This window comes from Pavona decussata, unplaced genomic scaffold (genome assembly GCF_977016875.1).
Source record: "Pavona decussata unplaced genomic scaffold, jaPavDecu1.1 SCAFFOLD_21, whole genome shotgun sequence".
Lineage (NCBI taxonomy): Eukaryota > Metazoa > Cnidaria > Anthozoa > Scleractinia > Agariciidae > Pavona > Pavona decussata.
The window spans coordinates 4,091,395-4,104,789 of record NW_028145444.1 but is presented as its reverse complement, the minus strand read 5'-3'; the positions used below and the strand labels follow the sequence as shown (position 1 = coordinate 4,104,789).

Genomic DNA, 13,395 nt, shown 5'->3' with positions numbered 1-13,395 from the left:
ATCAAACGTACGTCTAGATATCCTGAAGTTCTCTTTCCACCAATCTTCAACGAAATTTCCGTTCAAAAGGGTTTCAAACCAAAATTAGTTTCTCGGCCATGACCAGGCACGGCTAGCGCGCCTTGTCTTTTGAAAAGCAATTTGAAGGAAAATAAATCGCTTTCGCCTCGACTTCTTAAGGTGCTGCAAAAGCAAGAGCCACTGAAATCTTGAGACTTGAGTTTGCAGCTCAAGAACAAGAAAAAGAAACGCAAGGACTACAAGAGCCACAGCTTCTCTTATAAACGCGGGCATTTTATGCATGGATTTTAGAATTTGCCGCCATTTCGATTTGATCGTGATCTTGATTGATGACAGGTTTACCTCGGTTATTTGAGCCAGTATAAACAACGTACAAATGTACCAAGGTTTTGTCAGTAAATGATTACCCTGGTAAGTGTCCAAGTGTAAACACAGCATTATTCAGGAATAATCTCTGTAACAGTGTGCTTTTCTCACAGATCAAAGATACTGAGTCTCAGGTTTTCAGATTGATCACTCAGCGAGCTCTGATGGGTTCATTTCATTGCCAGGCACTTTCTCAGTTAACAATGAAGTACGGAAACGTTGAAATTTTTTTCTGGGTTTATTTTTAGGGCTATTTTTCAAATTAAAATTAAAATGCTAAAACTTGATTGAAAAATTAATAAAAGTAAAAGTAAACTTACAACGCAAATTAAATTCAGAGTAAAAATTGAAATTAAAATCAAATGCGTTTCAAAAACTACCATAGAATGGAAACGAATTGCATTGCTTTCGCAAAACAAACATTAAATAAAATGCAAGTGAAATACAGAGACAATTTTCCCCTTGGCCCACGGCTATCAATACGATGATTCCCTGCGAGTGGCGTGGTGTTCTGAAAAACATGTGGTAGGGAATATGACGCAGTGGATGGAGTTTGCAAACAAGAAGTGGGCGAAAAGGACTAAAACGGATAATATAGTGAATGATTTCAACCGAGAATAGATCATTGTTCAGAAAATGAGTTCCGTAGTAAGTCAAAAGCGGCAAAAGTATAGTCGTGTTGGCGCAAAAGAATATGTTCCGTTTGACAGCTATGATGAGTTTAATGTTCCGATCGAATATCACTGACTCTTTCCAAAAGTTCTTTGCTAACCAAATAGAGAAAGACATGATTTGTGATGTTTTAGCTGGAGAACGTGGCCCATCATGTAAAAAGATGGGACAAATTCCACAGCTCAAGGTATTCAAATACCACGAGGTTAAAGATTTTTTTTTGACTTCGGCAATCCACATTTCCTTCACAGGACTAGCAAGCCCGAGGAACTAGTAGGACAGCAGCCCTCGATTTTTATAACAAAATGGTGTGTTTCGTGGGCATGAACTAAAGCCTGAAACAACGAAACGAAACCACCTAGACAAAAAGTAATAACTTTAAAACTAACTGTAAAGGGGCTAAAATATAACGAAGCTGTGATTTTTCGCTGCGCAAACGTCTTTGCTTGTATTTAGCATTGAACAAATCAACATTTGAACAATAGCCCTGGGCCACTAAACTATGAAGTGAGCTGAATCCGGCCAACTTAGCAGAACACCAGAGGCAACTTTTATTCTGTGATGTGAACTCTAGACGGTTCGTAAAGTGCTCCATAAGATTTTTAAGTATGGAGATAAGTCAAGTGTTTATTGGTTCGGTAATCTTCGTCTTTTTTGCAGTTGTCGTTCGGAGGGGTGAATCCGCGCAACACTACAGCTCGCTACAAGACGAGAGTTTCTGGCATAGCATGGCTGATATTGATCGTCTGTCATGTTCCGTGCTTTATTACATTATAATGGTAATTCTAAAAGTAAACAGATGGGAGGGAATGAGCGAGGGTATATTTTGGTTCTCTTCAAGAAGTTTTCATTTCGAAACTCGTCTTTAAATCTGTGATTCTTTACTGCTGGAAGATTAAAGAAGTGAGTCAACTCGTGAGAAACACATTAAGACGGCTTTGTTGTTTGTCGAGTTAAGTCACACATAACTCTGTCATACTCTGTCATAGAAAAGAAAAAAGACGAGTTATATTGGTTTGTGTTGGATGAAAACACAAGTCAGTAACTCAACCTTCGTAATCTTTTTACATAAACGACTTTATCCTTTTAATAATCAAACTGAAGGGTCTTTTCTATAAGTTTACACGAAGTATGCGTAAGAAATGAACGAGAACGAGAACTTTTAAGCAAAATACTTTAAATGTTGTGTCCTTTGTTTCCAGGTCGTTTTGTACCCTTTTAAGGACACGTTTGTTTCTGTTCGGATACTTTAGCAGAAAATGTAAGTTGCAGAAAGTTCTACGTCTTCGAATTTACGACTTGTTGTTCGCTGTACGAAAAATTTCAGCTTTTGTTGACAGTTTTCTTCAACCAATAATGAAAGAACAGCAGTCATACATTAAAGATACAACACGGTTTATTAACTTCATTGAAGGAACGAGAGTTCCACAAAATGCAATCGTTGTCTCAATGGATGTTACAAGTCTATATACAAATATACCACAAGAAGAAGGTATCACGACCATATGCCATGCATATGACACATTCTACACGGCAACGCCCCCTCTACCAACACATTATCTTAAAGAAATGCCGAGACTTATATTACAAGAAAATTCTTTCCAATTTAATGGAAAAAAACTTTCTCCAGACCCATGGTACGGCTATGGGGACTAAAACAGCAGTCTCTTTTGCTAATATTTTCATGGCTAAGATTGAGACAGCAATTATTGATCAGCGCAGTGCAAAGCCGTTGGTATGGAAGAGATATATCGATGACGTGTTTTCCCTATGGGACACTAATAGAGAGGAAATCAACAACTTCATTGAGCATGCAAATAACTATCATCCTACAATAAAATTGACTGCTGATATTTCTGATAAAGAAATCATCTTCCTTGATACATGCATCTACAAAGGAGCACGGTTTGAAAAAAAAAAATCTATCCTTGACACACGTACTCATTTTAAGCCTACTGAAACATTCCAGTACACGCACTTTAAATCCTGTCACCCACCTGGAGTCAAAAAAGGCTTTGTGAAAGGTGAAGGCCTGAGACTACTAAGAACTAACTCTTTAGAGGAGACTTTTGTAGAAAACATAAGAATATTCAAATTACGCCTTCGAGCGAGAGGCTACCTGAACAACCTTATAGAAAAAACACTCTCGGAAGTCAAATTCTCTGACAGAAAGAAAGCTCTCAAAGAAAACGCAAGAGTGCAAAAAGAAAAATTGCCCTTTGTAACGCAATACAACCCATCTGTGCCTAACCTTAAACCGATTCTAATGGAGAAATGGCATCTTATAGAATCACAACCTAAACTTAAAGAACTGTTTAAAGAACCTCCAATTATTTATTATAAGAGAGGCAGTTCGTTAAGACATATACTGGTTAAAGCCAATCTGTAGTTAATCTCTTTAACACTACATGTGGAAAAGCAATAAGATTCATGCAACACATTTGCGGGATCTGTGAATGGCCTGTCACTAGTTATTTACCTTGCTGTGACTGACGGCTTCCATTATTTAAGTTTTCTGTACGTCGTATTGTTCGCATTATTCTTAAGCTAGCTACACTATAGCGACTGGTCTTGCTAATATCTTATGCCAGTGAAATAATTGCACAACCTTGTTCCCAGGGCCCTCTCTCTTCGTGGGAGGAAGAGAGAGGGCCCTGGGAAGTAGTTTGACAATTGGGGTACTAAAAATGGTGAACACAGCCGTTATTTGAGTCGCAGCGCTCTTTCCTCACCAGAGCCGAACTACCAGAGTCCAACGGTGGAAATATTTTGGAGTCTCAAATAACAATAACCATCTCGCTGAAAAAACAAGAAGCTGTTATCAGCTTATACTCGGGCCATATTTGACTGCGTGGTACGTAAGCGTACGATCTTTTAGCAGTGATAACTTCCAGCATCGCTACCTCCCCAAAATCGATAGATATAGAGATATACACTCAGGAAAAAACAGTTCAGGCTTCAGAAGTGATTTATCGTTTTATTGCTACAGGTCTTTTTCGTATGGTCAGGAGCTGACCACACTCATCAGGCAACTTCAACGAATGACCAGTAAAGATTCAAAAGCTGGCTATATAAAGTAATCAAAAACTGGAGATTTAAAACAAGCAGCTGCTAGGCAATAAAATACAATTCCACGTGCCGTCATTGAATTCACGTGCCATGATACAAACGGTTACGTTACGTTATACAAGAGGTTTTTGGTAGATATCTATTTATATGAGGGCATGGATTTGTGAAATCATTCGAACTGGTGATTTAAAACAAGCGTTTGCTGGGCGATAACATACTAATGCACGTGGCGTGATACAATTCACGTGCCATGATACAAACGGTTACTTTACGTTATTCGAGAGGTTTTGAGTACATATCTATTTCTGTTGGGGCATGAACTTGGTAATTCATTGCATTTGTTCAGGCTACAGAGATCTTTTCTACAGATTAAAATAAACTTTTCGTGAAGACATAGGGTACATTTCTTGTTAGTGTTATTATAGGGTTTGCACTTTTTGAGTACTTTCCATTTAATGCGAAATGTTTTGTTTGCGTCCTTCAGGGTCCATTTATGTTCAGATAGTTCCACTGCATTATTTTCGTCTGTTGGTGTTTCGGAAGAATGTGTGGTGGTTTCGGTATCGTTCTTTAAAGTTTGATGCCAGTCCCACGTACGATTCTGTTGTTGTTACTGTCGTTACCGTCGTTTGGTAGACCACTATCGCTTGAAGGCATTTACCATCAAGTGGGCATTCTGCTTTCTTCCTGCAGCTGTTGCAGCTCGGGTCATGATTTTGGTTTGGGGTGGTTGCTACATTTGAGAGTATCTGTTTGTTATGTGATGCGATGATGGTTTTCATGTTTGGCATGCATGAGTAGCTGAGTTTTAGTGTGTGTCTGTTAAAGATCTTGTTTAATGGGTGGCTCTTGGGGAAGCATTTGTTGACGATGGATAGAAGTTTGGCGACAACACGGTTTCCTTCTTGAACAATTCAAAAACTGATAACAAAATTGCAAGTAAGTTCGCATAATTTGTCATGCGTGATGTATTCCTTGGCCCGCCAATTTTTCTGAACGTGTTTTTCTGAACTTGTTTCGCGTTTTGTAATAAAAATGCTCCGCGTGATAACCCATGAAGGTTCAGGATTTTTCCGGCGAAGGAATCAAACACGAGAATTGCCATCGCAGGACTGAGTGTGACACGATAGCGATCAAGACACCGATTACATCTCTATAAAGTCAAATTGGAAAATTAAGTCTAATTGTGGTCACCGAAATCAAAGCTATTTAGCGGTACTTTCTTTTGGGGCTATTTTGATGTTATTATGCGTAGTTCGAACGAACTTGTAAGTCTCTGGATGAATACCTAAGGCGTGGACATTCAAATAAAAGCTAAAGAGCAGCAGTTTTCTCAAACGTGGATTTCGGCATTTCTTAAAGATGACCTTTGAAAGTTAAAACGGGTTAGTGGATCCTATTCACCTAAACATCGAGCACTTCTGCTGTCCTATTATTCCAAGCGTTCATTAAGTCAGAAACTGTCTCTCTTTTCCCCTCTTCCTCAGCGTGCACTTGCGATCGATCGTTCGATTCGGCATGACCATTCTTATGCTGTGAAACATTCGCGTTGCTTGCGGTGAGGTCTGCATTCGAATCTTTGGAATTCTTTGAATTTTCTGAGCATTCTGCAGCATCTTGCATTGCGAAGGTCCCGAAGAAAGCTGCAAAACCTCACTATACTTTTCTGTTTCGATTTCTCATTCGCATTTTACATGCCCTCCATCTACATCATCTTGCGCGGAGTTAAATTCATTCGCGTGCTGCTCGTGCGACAAACCTTCCAAAGGCTCATGATTTCTTGCACAACTGTCACCCTCGCTAATTTGCCAATCAGACGAAACCGAGTGCACCACGTTCAAGCTACCTCGTCTTCTCTTATACTATATCCACGGCCTCTAATCCTTGCATTTTCGCTTTCTTCGCCAGTCGACATGCTATCATTGCCATCACCTTTTTGTTCTAACGACTCCAGAACCCTCTCTGCGCTAAGGGAAACTGTTCACAAACGCTTCACAACCGACGCCAAATGTTTTGATTTGAAAGAATAGCGACTCGCAGAATACATCGGGGAAAGGGAGGGGGAGCTTAGGAAGCGAGAAAAAATGAGAGAGATCGGGGCCCTCCCCTCCCCTTCCCCAATTACTTAACTACTCACGGCCCGAGTACAAAGAATGCGAAGAATTTGAAAACGCGACCGAAAACGTCTCTCATGCCGCCCGAATACATAAAACGAGACCGGGAACTTAACTCGTGGCAAGAAGTCTTATCTCTCGGCCCATCGCGACCCCAAAAAAAATTTGATAACGCGACCAAAAACTTAACTCGTGCTGCCTTACGGCCCGAGTAATTGTTGCTGTTTACGTTTATTTATGATTTTTTTAATTTATGACCACGTGAATGTTGCCAATTGGAAAAAACGTAATGTGGCTACATGAATACTGCCAAATTGTGCCCAATGAATGCCCACATTTTAATTGCGATAACCTAAGACTCACAGACGCGCTGTTGAAACAGCTGACAGGTTAAAATGGGTATATTTAAGCAAGTACGCTGGTAAAACATTGTTTTCGAAGTGTAGTCGCCTCGAAAGCTGGCTTGTAACCTGAAGGGCACTACATCTAACAAAAAATTAAACAACGTGTGGTCCCATAAAAACCCAATTCGTTTGTCAGTGAAGCAACTGTGTTTTCTGATTTGAAGCCGTTTAGGAAACAGACAAAAATGGCGAACTGGCCTGAAAATAGGAACTTTACGAGCACGCTGAGACAAGCAAACATAATTCCAACAGGAGTAGCTGTATCTTACGCTACTTTGAACGTTTTTCTTTCCATCATTGCGTCTCTGGGTAATGTCCTGATCCTTATTGCTCTTCACAAGGCATCTTCTATTCATCCACCAACAAAACTGTTATTTCAATGCCTGGCAGCAACTGATCTTTTCATTGGTCTCGTATCATAACCGCTCTTTGTCATCCTCCTGCTGAATGCTGGTGGCATAAAGATTAACCTCAAATTCAACTTCATTCAACAGATTATTCAAATAAATAATGATTCAAGTTTTGTTCTTTGCTGAACGTCGATCCAGACCTCGACCGCCATCAGTGTTGACAGGCTTCTCGCCCTGAAGTTGGGACTCAGATACAAAAACGTCGTAACACTGAAGCAAACTCGTGCACTCACTGTTTGTATTTGGCTAGCTGGGATATCAGTTGGATTTATTTACTTCTTTTGGATCCATTTAAAACGTATCATCTTCATTACAGCAGTTGTGCTTTCAGTCGTCCTTTTATCTATCTCAATATTCTGTTACACGAAGATAATCCTCACATTGCAGCAACACCAAGCTAAGGTGCAAGATCGCCATAATCAGCAAGGAATGACACAACAGAATATCGGAAAATACAAGAAGACGGTTTCTGGCATAGCGTGTGTGCAGTTGGCATTGGTTGTTTGTTATGTTTCCTGTTTGGTTTGCATCATAATAATAAAAGTAAATGGATGGACTGATGTGAAAGCGGAAATCGTTTGGGCATCTACAGGAGGTTTTCTTTACTTAAATTCGTCTCTCAACCCGATTCTTTACTTCTGGAAGATAAAAGAAGTAAGGTAACTCGTGTCAGACACATTAGGACAGTTTTGTTGTTCAAGTAATCTTCATTGCCTTTATAAGGGACCGAGGAAGATAAGCGTAAACCCGGCGCAACGATCGTTTACAATATTTAAAGCAAGGGTAAGATGGAATCGTGATAAGATAAGCTTTTCAAAAAGAGTACATGAAAACAAACGTAACCAGACAAAACGGTCTATCACGGAAGGTTTACAACTCAACATACAGGCCTATCTGTAGAAACAACGAGCCGAATAGTTGAGTGTAACGAAAGCGAAGCTTACCGACTCTGGGTTCGTTTAGATTCTAGAAGGACGTTTATATGACGGAGTTTATATGTTACTCCAACCCATCGCTTAATCCATGGATATATTTTCTTCTGAATGAAAGATATCGTCAGAGCCTTTGGAATCTTTTAAAATGTCGGGATTCCCAACCAGAGAGCCAAGCGACGATGTACGACATGGGCCTACGAACATTAAAGTGAACAAGTTTCAATTCATGTTGAATCGTTCACGACTTTTTTTGTAGGGTCGAGTGAAAGTAAAACAATGGTTACTCTTCGGCCAAAAAATTATATTTACGGTGGTTTTTCGTGGGATTCTGTGAACAGTTGTCAAATTTGAATCCCTAGCAATTCGACTATTTTAAAAGAGCCATAACATAGCTTTCAGGTCATATCCGTCTGGAAAGGATTCCGAATCAAATTAATTTTCTCCTTCGATAATTGGTGAAATAATGTATGCAAATTTTATTGTCTCCTTTTCAGCCTTTTGGGAAGAGCAGCATGTTATCTGCGTTTTGTGAGATATTTGTGATATGTGCGCTTCTGAATGATAAATCACTCATTCACTTCTACAGTATTGTTATTCAACTTCCTTCCGAGACTGGCGCACATTTATAACAGTTGATCTTGTAAAAAGCATCCTTACCTTGTTTAGCGCTCAAGTAAGTTCATCTGTGTGAAGTAACATTATTTATATTTGAACTGGCGCCGTTACTATTAGTCTTGTGGTTCGAACCAACCATGCTGGGAAATAAAAAGCAACCATTTTATTGAATTTATTTCTCTACTCAAACTCATGCTGTGTTTACACTTGAGCGTTTTACCGAGGTATTGGAGTTTATTTAACTAGGTAAATATTTTGCGTATGTAAATGCCAACTGATACTATGGTCGTTCGATCAGCCCTGTGTTAACGTCGGTAACCAAGGTCGAGATGACAGATATATCAGCTTTGCGGTCGCATAGTATTTCGCATTCCGTGGTGTCCAGATTGCGTCAGTCTCATTCGATCATGTTTTCGCAACTTCATTTTCACGTTTGTTTTTTATCTACCTACGAGTCATGGCAAAAGACAAAGACATTAATCCTCACGACGACGAACAACACGAGAGGTAAAGTAAACATCATTGCATTGCTAATTTGTTTGCCAAATCCCGACCAACCACTCGGACAATGTAATCAAACGTACGTCTAGATATCCTGAAGTTCTCTTTCCACCAATCTCCAACGAAATTTCCGTTCAAAAGGGTTTCAAACCAAAATTAGTTTCTCGGCCATGACCAGGCACGGCTAGTGCGCCTTGTCTTTTGAAAAGCAATTTGAAGGAAAATAAATCGCTTTCGCCTCGACTTCTTAAGGTGCTGCAAAAGCAAAAGCCGCTGAAATCTTGAGACTTGAGTTTGCAGCTCAAGAACAAGAAAATGAAACGAAAGGACTACAAGAGCCACAGCTTCTCTTATAAACGCGGGCATTTTATGCATGGATTTTAGAATTTGCCGCCATTTCGATTTGATCGTGATCTGGATTGATGACAGGTTTACCTCGGTTATTTGAGCCAGTATAAACAATGTACAAATGTACCAAGGTTTTGTCAGTAAATGATTACCCCGGTAAGTGTCCAAGTGTAAACACAGCATTATTCAGGAATAATCTCTGTAACAGTGTGGTTTTCTCACAGATCAAAGGTACTGAGTCTCAGGTTTTCAGATTGATCACTCAGCGAGCTCTGATGGGTTCATTTCATTGCCAGGCACTTTCTCAGTTAACAATGAAGTACGGAAACGTTGAAATTTTTCTCTGGGTTTATTTTTAGGGCTATTTTTCAAATTAAAATTAAAATGCTAAAACTTGATTGAAAAATTAATAAAAGTAAAAGTAAACTTACAACGCAAATTAACTTCAGTAACTAAAAATTGAAATTAAAATCAAATGCGTTTCAAAAACTACCATAGAATGGAAACGAATTGCATTGCTTTCGCAAAACAAACATTAAATAAAATCCAAGTGAAATGCAAAAACAATTCTTATTTTCCCCTTGGCCCACGGCTATCGATACGATGAGTCCCTGCGAGTGGCGCGGTGTTCTGAAAAACATGTGGTAGCGAATATGGCGCAGTGGAGGGAGTTTGCGAACAAGCAGAGGGCGAAAAGGACTAAAACGGATAATATAGTGAATAATTTCAACCGAGAAGAGGTCATTGTTCAGAAGTAAGTCAAAAGCGGCAAAAGTATAGTCGTATATATGTTCCGTTTGACAGCTATGATGAGCTTAAGGTTCCGATCGAATATCACTGAGTCTTTCCAAAAGTTCTTTGCTAACCAAGTAGATATAAAGACATGATTTTAGCCGGAGAACGTGGGCCATGATGTAAAAAGATGGGACAAATTCTACAACTCAAGGTATTCTGTGTGGGGTTTATTAAAAAACAGAACCCTGCAGAAGATGAGGAAAACGATACCGGACCCGGACAGGGAACAGGTACGCAACAGCAAAATGGTCGTGGGTTCATATACCACGAGGTTAAGGATTTTTCTTTGACGACGTCAATCCACATTTCCTTCGCAGGGCTAGCAAGCCCGGGGAATTAGTAGTACAGCAGTCCTGATGGCACTCATTAAAAATAACTTCACTCGATATTTATAGCAAAATGGTGTGTTTCGTGGGCATGAACTAAAACCTGAAACAACCAAATGAAACCACCTAGACGAAAAGTAATACCTTTAAAACTTACCGAGAAGGGGCTGAAATATAACGAAGCTGTGGGTTTTCGTTGTGTAAACGTCTTTGCTTGTATTTAGTATTGAACAAATCAGCATCTAAACAGTAGCCCTGGGCCACTAAACTATGAAGTGAGCTGAATCCGGCCAACTTAGCAGAACACTACAGGCAACTTTTTTTCTGTGATGTGAACTCTAGCTGCTTCGTAAAGTGCTCCACAAGATTTTTAAGTGTGGAGATAAGTCAAGTGTTTATTGGTTCGGTAATCTTCGTCTTTTTGGTAGTTGTCGTTCGGAGGGGTGAATCCGTGCAACACTACAGCTCGCTACAAGACGACAGTTTCGAGCATAGCATGGCTGATATTGATCGTTTGTCATGTTCCGTGCTTTATTCCATTATAATCGTAAAGATAAACAGATGGGAGGGAATAAGCGAGGGTATCTTTTGGTTCTCTTCAAGAAGTTTCCATTTCGAAACTCGTCTTTAAATCTGTGATTCTTTACTGCGGGGAGATAAAAGAAGTGAGTCAACTCGCCAGGAACACATTAAGACGGCTTTGCTGTTTGTCGAGTTAAGTCATACATGTCTATACTCTGTCTTAGAAAAGAAAAAAAGACGAGTTATATTGGTTTGTGTTGGATGAAAACACAAGTCAGTAACTCAACCTTCGTAATCTTTTTACATAAACCACTTTATCCTTTTAATAAACAAACTGAAGGGTCATTTTTGTAAATTTACACGAAGTATGCGTAAGAAATGAACGAGAACAAGAATATTTGAGCAAAGAACTTAAAATGCTGTCTCCTGTGTTCCCAGATCGTTTTATATCCTTTTAAGGACACGTTTGTTTCTGTTCGGATACTTTAGCTGAAAATGTAAGTTGCAGAAAGTTCTACGTCCTCGAATTTACGACTAGTTGGTCGCTATACGGAAATGCTAGATCCCCCGCCCCTCCTTTTCGCATTTTTAAAGACATTTTTTCCACCTTGAAAACGAAAGGAATTAGTTTTGTTCACAGTGTTACGAAATTTTAATCTCACATTTCGGCGAATAAACTGTAGGTTTTCTAAGTTTACGAATAAGCCCAAATGTTTTAGTCGATAAAGGCCATCCAAACAGATATCCAGTGGAAAATGAAACGTTATCACCCTTGATTCATATCAAACATCGCTGACGCTTACAAATCCATGAGACGAACTTATCCCCAACTCATCTGTTGCCGTTATCATATATGCCGACTGTCTCGGATTATCTGGGAGTCTACCGACACGGAAATTATCTGCCGGTCTGAAGTACTGGTCACTCTGAAATCTCCCATGTAAAATCCACTTTTTCTTTAAATTCACAAAATTTCGTTTTTTCTAATTCATGGTTATTCATGGGCGGGAAAGAGAAGAGATCCAGCTCCAGAAGATTTGTTGGTGTCTCGGCGTTTTCCGGGCTAACACCACATTCTGTGAAGTGAGAAGAAGTGAATTTGCTGTGACTGACGGCTTCCATTATTTCAGTTTTCTGTATGTCGTGTTTTTCGCATTATTCTTAAGTTAGCTGCACTATAGTTTTTAAAAAGGACAACTGGTCTTTCTAATATTTTATGCCAATGAAATAATTGCACAACCTTGTTCCCAGAACCCTCTCTCTTCGAGGGAGGAAGACAGAGGGCCCTGGGAACGAGTTTGACAATTACAGCACTAAAAGATGGTGAATGCAGCCGTTATTTGAGTCGCAGCGCTTTTTCCTCACCAGAGCCGAACGGTGGAAATATTTTGCAGTGTTAAATAACAATAACCATCTCTCAGAAAAAATTATTGCTGTTTACGTACATTAAGAATTTTTTAATTTATAACCGCGTGAATGTTGCCAATTGGAAATAACTGCCAGATTGTGCCCAATGAATGCCCACATTTTAATTGCGATAACCTACAGACTCAAAGACGCGCTGTTGAAACAGCTGACAGGTTAAAGTGTATATTTATTAAAAGGTATATTTAATTAAGTAAGTACGCTAGTAAAACTTTGTTTTAGCAGTGTAGTCACCTCGAAAGCTGGCTTGTAACCTGAAGGGCACTACAACTAACAAAAAATTAAAGAACTACTGGTCTGATTTCGTTTGTCAGTGAAGCCGAACTGCGTTTCTGATTTGAAACCGTTAAGGAAACGGCCAAAAATAGCGAACTGGCCTGAAAATAGGAACTTTACGAGCACGGTGAGACAAGCAAACATAATTCCAGCAGGAGTAGCTATATCTTACGCTACTTTGAACGTTTTTCTTTCCATCATTGCGCCTCTGGGTAATGTCCTGATCCTCATTGCTCTTCACAAAGCATCTTCTATTCATCCACCAACAAAACTGTTGTTTCAATGCTTGGCAGCAACTGATCTTTTCATTGGTCTCGTATCACAACCGCTCTTTGTCATCCTCCTGCTGAATGCTGGTGGCATAAAGAACAACCTCAACTTCAACTTCATCCAACAGGTTATTCAAATATATAATGGTTCAAGTTTTGTTCTTTGCGTAACGTCGATCGTGACCTTGACCGCCATCAGTGTTGACAGGCTTCTCGCCCTGAAGTTGGGACTCAGATACAAAAACGTCGTAACACTGAGGCGAACTCGTGCACTCACTGTTTGTATTTGGCTAGCTGGGATATCAGTTGGATTTATTTACTTCTTTT

At 39.6% G+C, this 13,395-nt stretch overlaps 1 pseudogene; it reads left to right on the top strand.

Annotated features, from left to right (window-relative positions):
* The first annotated feature begins 2,386 nt into the window (after positions 1-2,386).
* On the top strand, positions 2,387-3,521 carry LOC146486315 (uncharacterized; annotated as a pseudogene).
* Positions 3,522-13,395: the final 9,874 nt, after the last annotated feature.